Consider the following 19962-nt stretch of genomic DNA (forward strand, 5'->3'; position numbering starts at 1 on the left):
AAACTAAAGAGCTCCTGCACAGCAAAAGAAACTATCATCAGAGTGGACAGGCAACCTACAGAATGGGAGAAAATTTTTGCAATCTACTCATCTGACAAAGGGCTAATATCCAGAATCTACAAAGAACTTAAACAAATTTACAAGAAAAAAACAACCCTATCAAAAAGTGGGCAAAGGATATGAACAGACACTTCTCAAAAGAAGACATTTATGCAGCCAACAGACATATGCAAAAATGCTCATTATCACTGCTTATCAGAGAAATGCAAATCAAAACCACAATGAGATACCATCTCATGCCAGTTAGAATGGTGATCATTAAAATGCCAGGAAACAACAGGTGCTGGAGAGGATGTGGAGAAATAGGAACACTATTAGACTGTTGGTGGGAGTGTAAATTAGTTCAACCATTGTGAAATACAGTGTGGCGACTCCTCAAGGACCTAGAACTAGAATTACCATTTGACACAGCAATCCCATTACTGGGCATATACTCAAAGGATTATAAATCATTCTACGATAAAGACACATGCACATGTATGTTTACTGCGGCACTATTCACAACAGCAAAGACTTGGAACCAACCCAAATGTCCATCAATGATAGACTGGATTAAGAAAATGTGGCACATATACACCATGGAATACTATGCAGCCATAAAAAGAATGAGTTCATGTCCATCCTTCGCAGGGACATAGATGAACTTGGAAACCATCATTCTAAGCAAACTATCACAGGACAGAAAACCAAACACTGCATGTTCTCACTCATAGGTGGGAGTTGAACAATGAGAACACATGGACATAGGGTGGGGAACATCCCACACCAGGGCCGGTCTGGGGTGGGGAGCTGGGCGAGAGCTAGCATTAGGAGAAATACTTAATGTAAATCATGAGTTGATGGGTGCAGCAAACCAACATTGCACATGTATACCTATGTAACAAAGCTGCACGTTGTGCACATGTACCCTAGAACTTAAAGTATAATTATAATAAAAAAGAAAACAAAACAAAAAATTCTTAAAATGACAATTTTTCTGCTATATATATTTTAGCATAATAAAACAATAACAAAAATAATGATAATAAAACCATTACTGTAACATTAGTGCTATGGTCTGAATGTTTGTCCCCTTGCCCCAAAATTCACATGTTAGAATCCTAATCCTCAAGGTGATGGTATTAGATGAGGTGTTTGGAAGATGACTAGGTCATGAGGGCAGAGCCCTCATGAATCAGATTAATGCCCTTATAAAAGGGCTTAAGGGAACTCCTTTGCCTCTTCCCCCATGTGAGGACTCAGGGAGAAGACACCATCTGCGAACCAGAAAGCAACTCTTCACCAGACACTGAATCTCCCAGTGCCTTGATCTTGGACTTCTCAAACTCCAGAAATCAGACAAATGTTTCTGTTTTTATATGCTACCTAACTTATGGTATTTTGTTATAGAAGCAATCTGAACCATCTTAGTCTTACAACAATAAGTTACATATTTTCATGAAAAATAACTGTAGTTTCCAAAATAAGAAATTAATTAGAAGAGTGGCATTGTTTTACTGTCTTCAATGTGTGGTTTAAGAGAAGACAGTTGAATTTACATGGGATTTTGCATTGATGTGTTGTAATACTTTGGTTTGGTTGAAGTATCTGAAGGAAATCTAGTTTCATGCAATTATGCAGTTGGAAAAGGGAGGAGTAGTTTAATAGATTTTGCAGGTAATTGTGGGCATTCTTCTTTGATATTGTGCCAGAATTTGATAAATAGTAGTTTCTTAAGAATTTTTTGAATGTGGAATCTGAAACCATATAGTTTTGTCTATCTTGCTCTTTGAGTGGATCTTTTACTTAAGTGTGATTTTATAACATTATGCATCGGTCATTTTGAATATGTTGGCTCATGAGTTATACATGTCTTCTGAATGTTGACATATTTTATTATGCAATATAAAAAAAATCCCAACAGTTAAAATTGCCACCATCTCATCTGAAGATTCTTTAAGTTTTGGAAAACTCATAGTGGTGGGACCAGTTTTCAAAAATTCTAATTTTCATGTGAAAGCTCAGATTTCATAATTGGCAACAAATACTGTCTTTTTTTTCCCAGGCTTACTTTGTTAATGTTTGAGAAAATATCTGCCAGATTCCTAAGTCTGAATAACTATTGCTGATGTCAGTTTGTTTTTTCAATTAAAAACTGCTGTGTCATTTAAAAAAATTGATAGTTTAGCTCACAACTCAATTATTTGCACAAATGCTTTTCTTCAAGGCAGCCATTGTACTTTGGAATGCAGCAGAAGTGCTTTATGTATACTTCGTATTTTGTCACACAGAATATTTAAAAATATACTAACTCTTTTGGAGAAAAATTTGGCAATACCATCAAAACAACATATTCACTTACTTTTGATTCAGCAATCCTACTTCTAGGAAACACCTTGAAGACATATCTCCAAGAGCACAAACATTTATTATATATGTTGGATGTTTTGTACCTTCCAAATTTCATGTTGAAATGTGCCCTCCCGTGTTGGAGGTGGGCCTAGTGGAAGGTTTTTGTGTCATGGAGATGGATCACTCATGAATGGCTTGGTGCAGTCCTCACAGTAATGAGTTAGTTCTCACTCTATGAGTTCATGTAAGATATGGTTGTTTAAAAGAGCCTGGCACCTTCTTCCTCTCTCACTCTCTCTCACCATGTGACACATTGGCTTCCCCTCACCTTCCAACATGATTGTAAGCTTCCTTAGGCCCTCACCAGCAGCAGATGTGGCACTACATTTCATGTTCAGCCTGCGGAACCATGAGCCAAATAAATCTTTTTTCTTCATAAATTACCCAGTCTACAGTATTCCTTTTTAGCAATGCAAATAAACTAACACAATGCATATGTACACTTTTATTTGTTGCAGCATTGTTTAGAATTGCAAAGTATTGGAAACAACCTAAATGCCCATACATAGAGAACTGGTTGAATAAACTATATGACATCTACAAAATGGAGCATTGTATAGCTATATAGAAGAATAAAGACAATCTATAAGAACCAATTTGGAATGATTTCCAGAATATACTGTTAAGAGAAGAAAAGGAAAGAACAAAAGAATATCTATAGTATGCCATTCCTTATATAAGAAAAAAAGGATAAAACACACATAGCTGCTTGTTTTCACAAAAAAATTCAGGAAGGATAAATGAGATTATCTTAGGGATGGGTAGGAAGTAATGGGAATGGGGCTGTGCTGATAATGATGAAGAGGAGTGACTTTTTTGAGGGGGGGGGGTGGAGGTGTACCAAATGTCTTTATTTGAAGGAATAGTACAAATCAAAGAACTTAAGTGGATGTTTTGGTACAACTTATAGAAAAGGTAAAGGAAACCCCAACATGCATGCACTGCCTTGGTGACCAGGGAAGTCACCCATGGTTATGGGAAAATTAGCCTAAAGCTTAGCTCTCATTATCGCTCTGTCCCAGGGTAAGCTTGTCAAAGAGATAGTCTGCCAAGCCAGATTCAGGGGGTCCCACCTTGTGTGACTTGGTCACATGGTCACCCAATTCTTTGATGGATTTCACTTGCTCATTCAGGTAATGTGTCTCAATGAAGTCAACTCAGTGGTGGTCATTTTTGTCAGTGGCCAGTTTGTGCAGTTCCAGTAGTGACTGATTCACGTTTTTTATCAAGTGTAATGCACCCTCCATTGCATTCAGCCTGCTCTCTCAGTCATTACAGTATGGTTTCTTGATATCCTGAAGGAAGATTCAGCCACCTTGCTGGTTCTGCAGCATCTTCAGTGTCTCGGCATGTTTCCTCTTCTCATGAGATTGGTGAAGAAAGTACTTGGAAAAGTTCTTCAAAGCCACATCATCGCAGTCAAAGTAGTAAGATATGGACAGGAAGAGTTAGGAGGTGTAGCGCGAGCTCCAGATTGAGCTGGCAGTTGATGGCAGCCTCTGTGTTCTGGTGGTGAGGCAGGAGAATAGGGTGTGGAGGCTGGGAACCTAAGGCCAATTTGCACTGATGTCCTAGAACCGAATCAAAAGGAAACCCCACCTCCCCGTGCCCAAGTAACGAAAAGATCAGAGGCTACTCTCTTTGTGCTGCCTTGCAGATGAAAAATAGAAAGTACGTCTGTAACTTCACTTCAGCTGCTGGTCCCCTCCCACAACCAATCAGACTGGTCGTGGGCCAAATCTTCGTTTACAAAGGGTGTAACCAAGTAACCAATGGGAAACCTCTAGAGAGTATTTAAACCCCAGAAAATTCTGTAACCAGTACTCTTGAACTGCTTGCTCAGCCTGCTCCTGCTCTCTGTGGAGTGTACTTTTGTTTCAGTAAATCTGTCCTTTCCTTGCTTCATCCTTTAGTTGCTTTGCTTGTGCATTTTGTCCAATTCTTTGTTCAAAATGCCAAGAATCTGGATGACTCCCAGTCAAGACCCTCCAATAGTATGGTAGTGGTGGCTCACCTGCAAGGGGGATGTAGTCATCATGGAGGCTAAGGAGAGGTGGCAGCGGCTGTGCGGCACTGGAGCAGCTGGGGCCTTGGAGCTGTCTGAGGGCTCGGTGAGGAGGAGGCAGAGGGCTGACTGTGAGCCGCAGGGGTGGGGTGGGGGGTGGGGGTGGAGGACCAGCACCGTGTTACATGCAAACACTGTTGAAGCAGGAAACCTCGGCGACTCCCAGTGAAGAACGTCTAGATATATTGTTGAGTACACCATTTTGTATAGCCTTGACTCTTAGAATCAGCATCTTACACATACCCCCAAATATAAACAAACACTTCAAAGTAAATAGGATGTAAGAATAATCAAAATGAAATAAAAACCAGAACAAGCGAATTTTTTTTCTTTCTTTTTTCTTTCTTTTTTTTTTTTTTTTGACAGAGTTTCACTGCTTTTGTTGCCCAGGCTGGAGTGCAATGGCGTGATCTCGGCTCACCGCAATCTCCATCTCAAGTGATTCCCCTGCCTCAGCCTCCCAAGTAGCTGGGACTACAGGCATGTGCCACCACACTCAGCTAATTTTTGTATTTTTAGTAGATTTCATCACATTGGTCAGGCTGGTCTTGAACTCCTGACCTCAGTTGATCCACCCGCCTTTGCCTCCCAAAGTGCTAGGATTGCAGGCATAAGCCACTGTGCCTGGCTGCAAATTTTTTAAAAAATGAAAAATATTGAAGAGGATGGGGAAGGAAAGAACTGACTTACGTCATTTTGAAAAACAGTTACTTTGACTAGATCTTATATGACGAAAGACACAAGAACCTGCACATGGGGCATAGGTGAGCAGTTCTGTAACTACTTTATGTTTATATACTAGGAACAAATAAGTATAGATAATGAGAACTGAGTTTCTCACTGTTAGTGAAAGAAGCCAGAAATAAGGAAAGGAGAAACACAAATAAGCTTTGTGTTGTTGGACTGAAATCAGATGTATCAGTGTGAACTTACGTTTTTTTTAATGCATACACAAGTATAGAATGTGTGTGTGTGTATCTGTTTGTGGTTTACGCTTGATCTTAGCCAAAAGGCCGAGAAGCAATTGTGTCTGTGGTTTAATTCTAACTGTCCACTGAGTGGAACTTAATAACAATGAACATGCCTGATTTCTAGACCTTGGTTTCTCCAATAAAAAGAACCAGAGTTCCACAGGAAAAATGGTAGATTCCAGGGTTTGGGCATAGAAAATACAAAATGAACTTGGAACATCATATGGTACCAGAAAAGAAGGAAGTGTTTCAAAAGGATAGGGATATGTCAAAACGACACAGGAACCCATCTGAAGGAGCAACCAATGGTCAAATCTGAACAATTTGAGCAATAAAAAAATAATAGTACAATTGGGTTATAATCTATAGACTGAAATAAACATCCATGAGTCCATACTGATATAAATAAATAATTGAATAAATAGGAGAGAAGAGATAGTTTTTCCTTACAGAATATTTCCACATCTAGTAATTCAAGTCTAGAATCCTTGAATTTCTAGTTGTGGTAGACAGAAAAATGTCCCCCACTCCTCAAAGATGTCCATGCTGTAATCCCTAGAACCTGTAAACATGTTACCTTATATGGCAAAGGGATTCTACGGATGCAATTAAGTTAAGGCCTTTGAGATGAGGAGATTATCCTGAATCATCTGTGTGGGCCTGAGGTAATCACAATCACTCTTGGAATTAATGTTGCACATTTAGGGAATTCTTCAAAAAAATAAAAAATAACATATTACATAACCAACAAACTAATGAGGGAGGCCAGTGGAATGGTAGCAAACAAACAAAAACTTTGATTAATCCTAAAGAGGGCAAAAGAGAACAGAAAAAGAAACAGAAAACAGGTAGGACAAAATAGAAAGGTAGAAAAATTAGCAAAATGGTAGATTTCAACCCAAGACATGGAATGAAATGAATAAAGCAAGAGGCTGAACTCTACATCACTTAAGAAATTATTTTAGGCCGGTCGTGGTGGCTCATGCCTGTAATCCCAGCATTTTTGGAGGCTGAGGTGGGCAGATCACCTGAGGGCAGGAGTTCCAGACCAGCCTGACCAACATGGGGAAACCCCGTCTCTACTAAAAATACAAAAATTAGCCAGGCATGGTCGCAGCACCTGTAATCCCAGCTACTTGGGAGGCTGAGGCTGGAGAATAGATTGAACCCAGGAGGCAGAGGTTGCAGTGAGCTGAGGTTGCACTATTGCACTCTAGCCTGGGTGACAAGAGTGAAGCTCTGTCAAAAAAAAATTATTTTAATAGGTTTGTTAATTCTGGGAATATCTCTGGAAGAATACACAGTGTTTCCCTAGGGGCTCAGATGAGAGGAAGGCTTCTCTTTCATTATTTACCTTTATTTGAAATTTTGACCATGTGAATGTATTACATTTCCATTTTAAAAATGTTAATTAAAATAAATATTTGTTGAATGAGTATACTGGATATAAAAATTCATAGAACAGACTTATCTTTTTGGTTTATATTTAGATTTTCTGGTCCTTTCCCCTGCACCTAATTTTCTCTCTTCTATTTCTGTCTTCCTTTTTCCTTTTAACATTTTGTGCCCAGTGAGGGATTACAATGGCTTACTGCAAATATTGCAATTTAAGAAACATAATACACTCCATCCTTTATCTGGACTGGACCATGGCCCCCTGGCTCTGGAACAAAATCTGTCCAGGGGTTTTTCCAGGATTCTGACCTGGAACTGGCTGTCAAGACCTAAGAACAGTGATGATGAAACCAGTCCTCTGGCCACCTTAGCCATAGCCACCAAAGTGTGAGGAAGTGCCCCCTACTTCCCAAGGAGCCTTCTTCACAGAACAGAAAATCCAGAGAATCTACTTTCACTTTAAGAAATTAGAAATTAGCAGAGAAGACCAGCTTAGGCAACATGGAAACATCCTGTCTCTACAGAATATACAAAAATTAGCCAGGTATGGTAGTACATACCTGTAGTCCCAGCTACTTGGGAGGCTGAGGTGGGAGGATTGCTTGAGCCTAGGAGGTCGAGGCTGCAGTGAGCCATGATTGTGCCATGGCACTCAGGGCGACAGAGCAAGACCCTGTCTCCAAACGAAAAGAAAAGAAATTAGCACAGGAATGAATCCAGAAGCTGCTGCCCTCAATCCAGGTCAAGTGTGTGTTTCTAGGATTTTGACTGTGTTTCCCTGGCTGTCAGCAGTAGCTGTGGTTGGGAGCCTGCTGTGCTGGGATGATGTCTCCAGGAGCATTACTCAGCAACTGCAGAAGTGTGCAGTAATAGACAACAAGGAGACAGAAGTGAGGGTTTCCCGAACAGGTACCGGAAAACATCCTGTACAGCCTCAGAAATGCTTTTCTGTAGCTGATGCCTGGTGGTTTAGCACAGGAGGCTGCCTCACCAAGGAGTGGGCTGCCTCTCAGAGCAGGCAGAAAACACCCAGGCAGAAATCCTCTTACTTTAAGCTTGAAATGCTGTTGATTTGCAGGGATTGGTCTCTGGTGATCTTTAAGACCAAACTTAAATGTCTGCATATATGAAATTTTTTCATTCAACAAACTTAGTGGCTGCGTACTGTAAGCCAAGTATCATGGGCTTTGATTTATCAGTGTTTGGAGGAGAATAGGAAGAAAAGCATATCAGGGAGGAGAGAGTTTTATAACCTCAGCTTCTCACCAATAGACAAGCAATATGGCAGTAAGACAAGGAGGAGTCCCAGAAGTAATCACCCTCATTTCTTTTCTGTGAGACCAGTTGTTATAAACTAGGGATGGTCAAACTACTTCCTGTGGCCAAATCTGACTCACAAACAAACCCAGCTCATGGTCAATCTAGTTCACTGCATCCTTTTATGAATATAATTTTATTGGACTGCAGCCACATACATTTGCTTACATATTGTCTATGGTTGCATTCACACTAAAATGGCAGAGTTGAATAGTTGAAACCACAACAGTATGGCTCTCAAAGCCTAAGATATTTATTCCCCAGCCACCAATGGAAAAAGTTTACTGAGTCCTGGCTGGGCGCGGGAGCTCACGCCTGTAATCCCAGCACTTTGGGAGGCCGAAGCGGGTGGATCAGAAGGTCAGGAGATCTAGACCATCCTGGCTAACACGGTGAAACCCCGTCTCTACTGAAAATACAAAAAATTAGCCGGGCATGGTGGCGGGCACCTGTCGTCCCAGTTACTCGGGAGGCTGAGGCAGGAGAATGGCGTGAACCCGGCAGGCGGAGCTTGCAGTGAGCCGAGATCGCGCCACTGCACTCCAGCCTGGGCGACAGAGTGAGACTCCGTCTCAAAAACAGAAAAATTAAAACAAAAACAAGTTTAATGAGTCCTGTTATGAGCTCATATAGAGCAAGGATGGGTTCAATATGTCATCTGAACACATCCAAAACTAAACATTTTTTAGTAGGGATTGGTAGGCAGGAGAAACTTAGGGCCACGTAGATTGGTGACCAGTTTAGGATTGAACCTTGGCATAACTTAGTGTGTACTTTTTCTAGGAGAGCTAATGCTTTATAGCTGTACACACGAGGCAGAATGAATGATGCAATTCAGCAGTGATTAAAGGTGGAGCAGGTTCCTCCCACATCTGCTTTTCTTGGCAACTGAATAGCAGTCAGTGTGAAAGGGGATGGAGAAATGTCGTGGATATTCAGGTCCATGGAGGCAGCAATTAGAAGCACTGGATGTGATGAACACCTAGTTACTACATGAATGGATCATAAAACAAAATGTTGAATGAAAAAAGTAGGAAACAAAATGAGAATGCCAAACTGTTTATGTCAATTAAAAATATATGCATGCAAATCAACAATTTGCATCTTTTATACCACTTATAAGCACAGAGATACACATTGAACACATTACAATTGCCTTGTGAGGGAAGACAAAGGGAGTGGCTTTGGGAAAAAAGAGTGAATCAATTAATAAATAGGACAGTGTAGAGGCCTTGCATGGACAGATGATGATACTGTGATAAAGTGGTGATAACAGCTGAGGACTTTAACTGGCAGCACCTGAAGTCCAAGGACAACAAAGTAACAACTGAAAAGAAAGGAAGGAGGAAAGGAGGATAAGGGAAGGAGGGAGAGAGGGAAAGATGGGAGAAAAGAAGGGAGGGAGAGAGAAGGAAAGAAAGAAGGAAGGGAGGAAGGGAGGGAGGGCGAAGGAAAAGAGGGAAGGAGAAGGACGAAAGGATAGAAAGGAGAAAGGGAGGGAGGGAGAAAGTGAGGGACAGAAAGAGGGAGAAGGAAGGAAAGAAGGGAATGAGGGAGAAGGAAGGAAGAAAGGAGGAAACAAGGCTGGAAGAATCTGGAGACATACACTGCTTCTGTTACAGCTTTGACAACTACGTGGGTTTGGGACCCGTGACGACCTGTAAGGACTCAGCTTGCAAACAATCCAGCGTCTTAATGGAGGCAGTGGTGGTAGTGATGGTGATGTGTGCATGAGTGCGTGTGTGTGTGTGTGTGTATGTGTGTGGCATAAGTAGGGTAGGGGTCAGAGCTGGGAAACCCAAGCCAAATGAGTTCAGTCTAGGGCTAGATAGGATGTAAGAGTCCCAGGAAAGTTGAGGTTCAAGCCCCAGTTGGAATTGACAACCCAGTCAACCTGCTGCTCTGGCAATGGGGGGTGAGTGTAGTGTGGATTGAGGAGGGCTTTCGCGCTCTGGACACTCACATGGGGCACGTTGAGAGTGAGCTCTAATATAATAACTAGGTTCTGCGTGGCCCAAGGACAGAGTAGAAGCCTCGGGCAACAACGGGTTAAAGGACTTGAGAGACAATCACCAGAGTCTGTAGGTGAATGTTCTCATCCTGTGCTTAATCTCCACAACTTGGTTTAATAATTTCTGTTCTAATACTTATGGGTCGTTTTGCTGGTCAAATGAGATGGCTATGCATAAAAGAACCATGGAAAAATAAAGTACCCCTTACTTCAGTTATTAATATATTTAAGCAGTTTCTTAGAATATAATTTCTTCTTCCTATCCACGCATCAGCCCAGTTTGCTGGATAGGAACTAAAAAAGGGAGCTAGTAAAAATTCCTAGGAGCCATTTTACTCCAAAAGATGTGAGAAAAAACATAATAGCTTTTATGTTACTTTAGTTACCTTTTTCAAAAGGAACATGTATTATTACACATAATTTTGTCCTTAACCCTCAAAAACTAAATTAGCCTTTCCATGGTTTTCAAACATTTCTGAGGTACATCTCAGAACTGCCCAACCTACTGTTAATGTCAATCATGCTGTCCTAGCTGCTGACACTAGAACTTTGTCCAGTCATAATATATCAGTGCTGGAAAAGAAGAAAAATTGAGACATTTCTAAAACTCACAAGTCAGTGGACTTTAGGTGTCAGGAAAGAAAAGGAAAGCCCATTGTGAGAATTGTTCTTGCTAACCCAACTAAGATGGTATTTTTAAGGAATATGATAAATATGCTGGTATCATTTTCTATTATCAAATAACTTAGATATGTTTCTAAAATAACCTTTTTCTCATTTAAAAATAATTTGGAAATTATGTAGGATCTAACAAAAAAGTGAAACTCACCTGTAACCCACCAAACATTCAGGGAATACACATAGACACACACACGTATATATGTATATATATGTGCATATATTGCATATATTATACTCATTTTTTGCAACAACAGGTTGCAAACTATATACACAGTACTGAGTTCTGCTATTTTTAAAATATAGCCTTACATCACTAGCCCCTTTTCGTGTTACTAAGTTTTTCTCGGTAACATGATTGTTAAGTACCAAATAACATTTCATTATACAAATATGCCATGGTTTATTGGACCTTTTCTATAGTTAGTTTACTTATAATAGTCATTCCTATTGCTAATAGTAATGACTGTTGTAAGTAACATTTTCATAAACTTTCTTTTATATAAATCTTTAATAGCATTGCTAATTGTTTCCTAGTATAGATTCTTGAAATTGGAATTACCCGGACACGATATGTTATCACTTTTAAGTCTAGCGACATATGGTTCTAAGTTGCTTTTTCGAACCATTGTAATAGTGTACTCCAATCAGCAGTCTATGTCCTTCCACACCCTCACCAGCACTGAGTTTCATCTTTAAAAAAATCGTGGCCAATTTGAAAAGTGCAGTGGACAAATTGCTTAATTCTTCCCAGCATACTTTTGGGGGACATTCTTTCTCCATTCCATAATCATTCGTATCAGACCTTAGAAGCATAGGCAGTGTTCAGTGATGGCATGTATATTGTATGCTTCCATGTGACACCACCACATATTTTATTGCTTAAATTGTCTTTGCATTATAAAAAAGGAAAACTCCCACAATCCATGTTATTTTAGAAAGTATCTTATGCCAACAGCATCTTGCATACATATTACTATTCTAGAGGAAGTCAAGCTTCATTGGGTCAGGACTTCCCTTTCAGTGATTGAAAAAAAAAACAAAACTCCCTAAGGCCTATTTTCTTTTTGGATATTTGACTCTGCACAGTGTCAGCCCTCTTATAGCTGATGCAAATTAAGGTATTTATAGCCCAGAGTGTGACACCTTATGGAAGGCATATAGGAAGAACAGGGTGGGCAGCCAGGATGAGGTAGGGAGGGATGTGGCGAAAAACACTGTGTGACTCCACCCAAAATTGCAGGAGACAGAAATAAAAAAAGAGTGCATAGAACAAAGCAAACACCAAGCAGCAGGAGGTGATATTTTCCAGGGCTTGAGGTGTAATTCACTTTTAAACAAAAGCATTCCCTTACATAAATGACACATTGCTTTTTCACTGTCCAGCTTTTATTGAGGAGAGACGCAAGAATAAACTCGGAAAAAAACACCCAGAAAGCTTTGGAGAACAGGATGAAAGACCTATGTGCACAAAAACCTGGGCTCAGGGATTTAGGTTCCAGAAACCTCTAGTTAAGACTTTTATATCTCTTACTGGATGAAAGTGGGCTCCTTCCAGGAGGCACCTGTAATTTACCTGTTCACATATTACTTTGTTCTGAGAGTCAACAACAGTAGAGTCAAATAGTTTTTTTTTTTTTTTTTTTTTTTTGCTTATGAGTACGGGAGATAATACCCAACATGGTTGTTTTGGTTGTTTTACTAAAGAGTTATGATGTTTAGGGGGAAAAACACTAAACATCATAACTCTTTAGTAAAGAGTTTGGAGGCAAGTGCCTTCCGTTTGGAGGCAAGTGCTTAAATCTCTCTCAACTAGCCATTACTGAAAAAGAGTTTATTCATAACTCAAGGCTCCATGACTTCCCTTTGGCAGCTCCTGGAATTGTTTGCATCACGTCTGGATGGAAACAGCCAGTCTCTGCAGGGTTTCCCTGGCAAACATTACAGAATAGTTGCTTCTGAGTCATCCCTGAGAAGGGATGCTGCAGAGGAAAGAAAAAGGCATAAACCAACTATTATAGGCTAAGAGAAATACCCCAATTAATTTGTTGTTTTTGCAAAAGTATACACTCTTTTAACCCACTATAATGAACTAACCAATTATTCAGGTATTATCTCTCACTCCAAACCCACTCCCTACATAATATTTTGTGATACTGAACCTGAGACTCTGCAAAGCACACTTCTGCTTTGCTGGATGGCTCTCTACTATACTTTGCAACAGGGGGTGCTACAGGGAGACTGTGATGCTGAGCAGGCAGGGGACTTGCTTTTATTTACTTTCTGCTGGTTCTTTTTCCTATCAGGGTTATCCCAGCCAGTTGGGCACCTCGTGGGGCTGCTTTCTGCAGTTGCTACCTCTGTGATACCACAGAATTCTCTTACTGTTCTTTCAGATGCCGAGATAACAATTGTACATCCAGTTAACAATTCTTTAACGTGTGCCCAGCACAGAACTAGACTATGGGGACATGGTGATGACGAGACATCATCACTGCCCTCGTGGTGTAACTGTTTAGTAGCTGATGAAAGATGATGCCTGTCTTAGTCCATTTTGTACTGCTATAACAGAATACCACAGATTGGGTAATTTATAAAGAACAGAAATTTATTTCCTCAGTTCTAGAGGTTGGAAAGTCCAAGATCCAGGTGCTAGCCTCTGGTTCCAAGATGGTGCCTTATTGCTGCATCCTCTGGAGAGGAGGGACATTGTGACCTCACATGGCCCGAGAGCAGGAGAGAGAGAACTCACTCCCACACATCCTTTTTATAGCGGCATTGATCCACTCAGTAGGGCAGAGCCCTCATGACCAAAACACCTCTTATTAGGCCCCACCTCTCAATACTGTTGCATTGGGGGTTAAAAATACCCATGACAGGAAGTACAACCAGAGCAGTAGGCTCCGCATGTTTCTGGTTGAATGTGGCGTGTTCCACTCTTTAATTACAGTTTAAAGTCCATCTGTCTATCCTATCTATCCTATCTATCTATCTATCTATCTATCATCTTATCTCACTTATCTGTCTTTCCCACTAGTGTAATATGATGAGAGGTTAAGAGCCCCAGGCTCTGGAGTCAGACCACCAGTATTCCTGGCTCTGTTCCTCACGAATTGTATGTCTAAGGCCATGCTGCTTACCCACCCTAAGCCTTGATTTCCTCTTCTGTAAAATGGGAACATCAGTATCTACTTCTAGTTCCTGGGGCTTTAAGGACTGTATGAAATAATGCATTTTACATGCTCAGCCTGGTACTTATTACCCACTAAGTACACATCCAACTTTGGCTGTCAAATCTGAGACTCTCCCAGATTCCCAGGGTCAGCTGGCTAACTTTTCCTTTTGTGTTATGAAGCAGCTTGGGGGAAAACATGGTTGTGAGCAAGATAGGAGGGAGAAAAACAGAGTTCTATCATGTGGTTCTCAGTAATAGTGACAGCACTACCACCACCAACAACAGCAACAATGCAGTAATTTCAATACCGGCATTATTTATCAGCCAAGAAGCCAGCACAGAGAATAGAAAACTAGGCCGGGCTTTCCTTTCTTAAGGCATCTATTGGACTGGAATTAGGCTGAGAAACATCACAATCAGAGATGTTAGTGGTGGGAGGTCAGAGCTGAGCAAATGAAGCATTAAGAGCTGGTGGGGAATAATGGAGACTTATAAAACAAACAAACAAACAAACAAAACAAACTGGGATGTGCCTGTTAGTCATGATGAGCTCTAAAGAAGTGGAAATCAGGAGCCTTGGAGTGTGAGCCCAGCCAATAGCTAGGGAAAGCAGCCAGTCCCCAAAGAGGAGAAGCAGGCTACTTTTCAGTCCATCACTGGAAAATGTAAAAAAAGGTTTTGAAGACTGTTTTGAAATGTATATTGCTAATGCCTCACAGCAGAAGTATGCAATTCCTGTCTCCAAATAGTTGTAAATCTCTAAATCTCAATTTTTGTACCTTACATGTTTGTCAGAGGGGTTTTATGAGTCCATTTCCTTACTCTGTGCACAGTCTTCTATCAAGGTTCTTTCAAATTCAGTACTCTGCCATTGTCATCACTATCTATTACAGAATGCCCTCTAGAGCATTTGGCAAACTCTTAATGATCAATTCTCATGGCATCTTGTGTTGTTGAATTATCTTGACTTCCCAAACAGTAAGTGGAGGGTAAGTGACTCCCTCTAGGGCTATGTTAGAAACAGGTCTCAAGAGATGCTGGAGCCCTGGGGTTGTCTGAAGATTACTTGGCTTGGGAGGACATCAAGAAGAGTTCCAGGAGTCCCCTACGCATGAAATACGTGTTGATGAAGGAAGATGTGGCTGGATAGCAAGAGCCGAGAGAAGGAGAGAGAATCTGATTCTCATGTTTTAACAGTGGGATGGATTGGAGGAAGAGTGTTTGCCCAGTGGTCTCAGAGTGTGGCCTCAGCATCAGCAACACCTGCGGACTTAAAATGCACATTCCTGGGCTCCACCACAGCCCACTGATTCAGAGACTGTGTGTGGGGCCCAGCAGCTTGTTTCAACAAGCTTTTCAGGGGATTCTGATCCAGGAACATGGAAAACCATGTGTCAGTGCATGGGTGGCTTTTACGACCAAACTTGTAAAGTAGCTGAAAGGAGCTCGGAGGGTGTGCTGGCCTTAAAATGAGGATGTGATGGGAAATATCAAGCCTGCCTTTCATAGGAGGATAGAAAGGAAAAGGAGGAAATGCTGTTTCTCATTGTCCTTGAAACTACAGCTTCGAACTGTGGAAAAGCAGAGGTGGAAGGAACCTTCAGTTATGGAACCTAACTCCCTTGTTTCACTTGCTGAGGAAGCTGAGGCCGGGTTGATGGAAGGAGCTGCCCAGGGGAGAGCCTGGGTCAAGACTGGAACGAGGGCTCCTGACTCCTCACCCACAGCCCTTTCCCAGCACCAGCCATGGGGTTCCTTGGAAGGTCACCCGCAGGCTCACCTCCCTGTCTAGTCCAGACCCACATCACCTCCACCAGGATTGTTTGCAAATCCTCCCAGGCTGCTCTTTTCTTCACACCTCTCCTTGCCTTCCATATTCCTGATGTCACTCCCTTCTGGGTGTCCTATAATGGCTCATTTATTTATTTCATTTGTGTCAGTTTTCTCAGCCTCCATAATCTGATTCCTCTATTTCTCTTCCATTTAATATCCCTTTGCAAGCTTGATTGATGCTCTTCTTCCAGCAGGCCTACCCCTTTCTTTTCTAAACCAATGGCCACTACATTTTTTCTATAAAGTTCCAGATAGTAAATATGTAGGTTTTGTGGGTCATATAGTTTCTGTAACAACTGCTCAACTCTGCTGCTAACAGTGCAAAAGTAGCTGTAGACAATATGTAAATGCATGAACATGGCTGTGCTCCAATAAAACTTTATACAAAAAGAGATAGTGGTAATAAAAATGTTCAACAAACCAGGGATAGAAGAGAACTTCCTTAACTTGATAACGAGCATCTACAAAAATTCCACAGCTAACATCATGCTTATGCTTTCCTTCTAAGATCAGAAAAGATCAGAAACCAGAGTAAGATGTCTGTTCTCACCACTTTTATTCAACATTGCACTGGAAGCTTCCGCCTGGGCAATATGCAAGAACAATAAGTAAAAGGCATCCAGACTGAAAAAGAAGAAATAAAACTATCTTTATTTGTAGATGACATTGTAAATAGATATATGACATTTGCATACAGAATATCCTAAATAACATGATTAGAATTAATACATAAATTTAACAAGGTTGTGGCATACAAGATCAATTTACAGAAATGCACTGTATTTCTATACACTAACAATGACATTCCAAAACCAATTTCATTTACAACAGCATAACAAAGGATAAAATGCTTAGGAATAAATTTAACAAAGTAAGTCCAGGACTTCTGAAAACTGTAAAATATTGTTGAAAAAATTCAGAATATCCAAATAAATGGAAAGACAGTTCATATGTATGAATTGAAAGACAATATTGTGAAGATGGCAATACTTCCTAAATTGATCTACAGATTCAAGCAATCTCTGTCAAAATACCAGGCAGCTTTTTTTGTTTATTTTCAGAAATTTACAGAGTGATCTTCAAATTTATATGGAAATGTCAGAGACCCAGGTAGGTAAAACAATCCTGCAGAAAAAACTGAGTTGGAGGACTTACACTTTCTGATTTCAAAACTTACTACAAAGCTATAATAACCAAGACAGTGTGGTACTGACATAAGGAGAGATACGTAGATCAATACAATATAATTGAGAATCTAGAAATAAAACCATGTGTCTATGGTCAACTAATTTTTGACAAGAGCGACAAGACCAATTAATAGAGAATGAAAAGTCTTCTAAACAAATGGTGCTGGAACAACGTGGATAACCACATGCAAAGGTTGAAGTTGGACCCTTACCTCTAACCATATACAAAAGTTAACTCTAAATGGATCAAAAATACAAATGTTACAGCTGAAACTGTAAAACCCTTAGAAGAAAACACAGGGGTAAATCTGCATGACCTTGGATTTGGCAATGGATTCTTAGATATGACACCAAAAGCACAAGCAACAAAGGAAAAAAAAAAAGATAAATTGGATGTCATCAAAGCTAAAAGCTTTGTGCTTCAAAAAGTACTATCAAGAAAGTAAAAAGACAATCCACAGAGGGAGAGAGAATATTTGCAAATCACATATCTGATATAGGACTTGCATCTAGAATATATGAAGAACTCTTAACAAGTCAACAAGAAAAAGACAAGTAATTCAACGAATAAAATGGGCAAAGGATTTGATAGACATTTCTCCAAAGAAGATATACATACCAACAAGCACAAGAGAAGATGCTTAACATCATGAGTGATTAAAGGAAATGCAGATGAAAACCACAATGAGATATTATTTCACACCCACTGGGATGGCTAGATTAAGAAAAGACAATAACAAGTGATAGCAAGGATGTGGAGAAATTTGAATCCTCATATACTGCTGGTGGAAAAATAAAATGGTGCAGCCATTTTGGAAGAGTCTGACAGCTCCTCAAATAATTAACAGGGAGTTACATATGATTCAGTAATTCCACTCCTAGGTATATACTCAAGAGAAATGAAAATATATGTTCACACAAATATTTACACATAGAATTTCATAGTAGTATTCATAATAGCAAAAAGATAAAAAACCCAATATCCATCAAATGATAAATGAATAAACAAAGTGTAGTGTATTTATATAATGGAATATTATTTGGCTTTAAAAAGCAATACTGATACATTCATAACATGGATGGATTTTTAAAAATTATGCTAAATGAAAGAAGTCAGTAACAAGGGTGACCTATTATATGATTCCGTTTTCATTCACTTTTCAATTCAAATTTTTAAATTTTTAGAATAGGCAAATTTATAGAGATAGAAAGTAGACTAGTGGTTGCTTAGGATGGAGGTGGGGGGAAGAAAGGAGAAAGAGGGAAATGGGGACTGACTTCTAATGAGGTTTCTTGCATAGGGAACGAAAATACCAAAATTAGATGGTGGTGATGGTTGCACAACTGTGTGAATTTACTAGAAGATTGAATTTTATACTTTAAATGGTGAATAGTATGGTATCTAAATTATAATTTAAAAAGCTATTAAAAACAAACAAACAGATGTCAGGCTTTATTTGACCTGTGGGCTATACTTTGCTGATCCCTGCTCTAAACTTACCCATCATCGAAGATTCTGTTAAGTCTTTCCCATTGTTCTCACCAATTTTGCAAAGAGTGTCCTGGCTCATGTCCTTGACCCGTTAGCTCTCTTCAACTTTTTGATAGCTAAAAATCCATAAGTCAGCATTATGCTAAGTTCTGCTTTCTGCACTTGACCAAGGACAAGTGCTTATCAGAATTCCAGAAAGATTCATTCTTGTATTTTCTTCCTAATGTTTTGCTCTAATCAAGAGGACAGAGTGAGGGGGTCCTATGGCCAGGCCATCCATTAGACATGACTATCATCTTGTGGTTCCTGGAATCTGCCAGGTCAAGTGTCTTTTGCATGGATACTAAATTTGTCTAGTGAATGATGTGGTCCCCCTGGTCAAGAACTTTTTAGATTCTGCCCACTGTGACACTGGCGCCTCATCATTTTAGACCCAGGAAACCACATACCTTGGCTCTGGAATTACAAAACAAACACATCTGGCCCTGATGTGCTGCTGCCAAAGTTTAGTCTACTCCAAATCTTATTTCTGACCAAAATAAGAATATTCTGTGGAATTAAGACAGAATAAGAAGAGAAGTGACAAAGTGGCAGAGAAGGGAAAGAGTCATGGTAATCTAGGGGAGAAAAAGAGAGTTTAGGAATGTAATGCAATACAGTGTATGCCAAGACCAAGATGTCTGTAGGGGGAAAAAGTTGCTTTACTGTTGCTTTTCATGCTTCATGCCTTCCTAAAGCTGGTCATAAAACCTCTTGGAATAATAGTAAGAAAAGTGAGGTTGATGTTTGTTGGGGATGATGTTGGGGTGGGCTTGCTAGTGTGACAGTTCAATAGATCCCCGGACCGGACCAGAAGCCTGGCTTAGCTCACTGCGGGTGGCCTTGACACCCACTTCAAGGAGGGGGAGGGTGAGGCCGCTGGTCACAGGAGTGCATCTCAGCGCAGCAACATCAGGCTTTTAAAAAGGTGCCAGGTCAGAAATGTGCATTGAATAGCTTGCTGCTATTTCATTTTAATTTTTTTCAATAAATCTCCATATCACAATCATTATCAAAAATTACTCATAGAAATTAAAGTTTCTTTTTAAGTTGGGTCCCCAGTGTATTTGTCAGCATTATGAAGTGATTTTTTTTTAATGGGTTTTAAGAGGGTGGTGAATGGGTGATCTCCCAGCTTGGAGAGGAGGAGCTGGAGGCAGTGGTGGAGTCATTCCCTGCTGTGTGAGTGAGAGCTAATGGTTTGAGACTTTCCTTCTGCCAGCAGCACTGTAGGGCCTACGCTGACTGTCTCTGTTTCCTTCTCTTTTTTTTTTTTTCTGTCAAAAAGATAACACTGATCATCTCAAATATCTCTTGGCCTGTCAGATTTGTATCACATTCTAAGTAC

At 40.2% G+C, this 19962-nt stretch overlaps 1 pseudogene; it reads right to left on the reverse strand.

The window, feature by feature from the left end:
- Window positions 1–3446: 3446 nt before the first annotated feature.
- On the reverse strand, window positions 3447–4717 carry LOC107968279 (ferritin heavy chain-like; annotated as a pseudogene).
- Between the last annotated feature and the right edge of the window lie 15245 nt (window positions 4718–19962).

Source organism: Pan troglodytes, chromosome 15, assembly GCF_028858775.2.
Source record: "Pan troglodytes isolate AG18354 chromosome 15, NHGRI_mPanTro3-v2.0_pri, whole genome shotgun sequence".
Lineage (NCBI taxonomy): Eukaryota > Metazoa > Chordata > Mammalia > Primates > Hominidae > Pan > Pan troglodytes.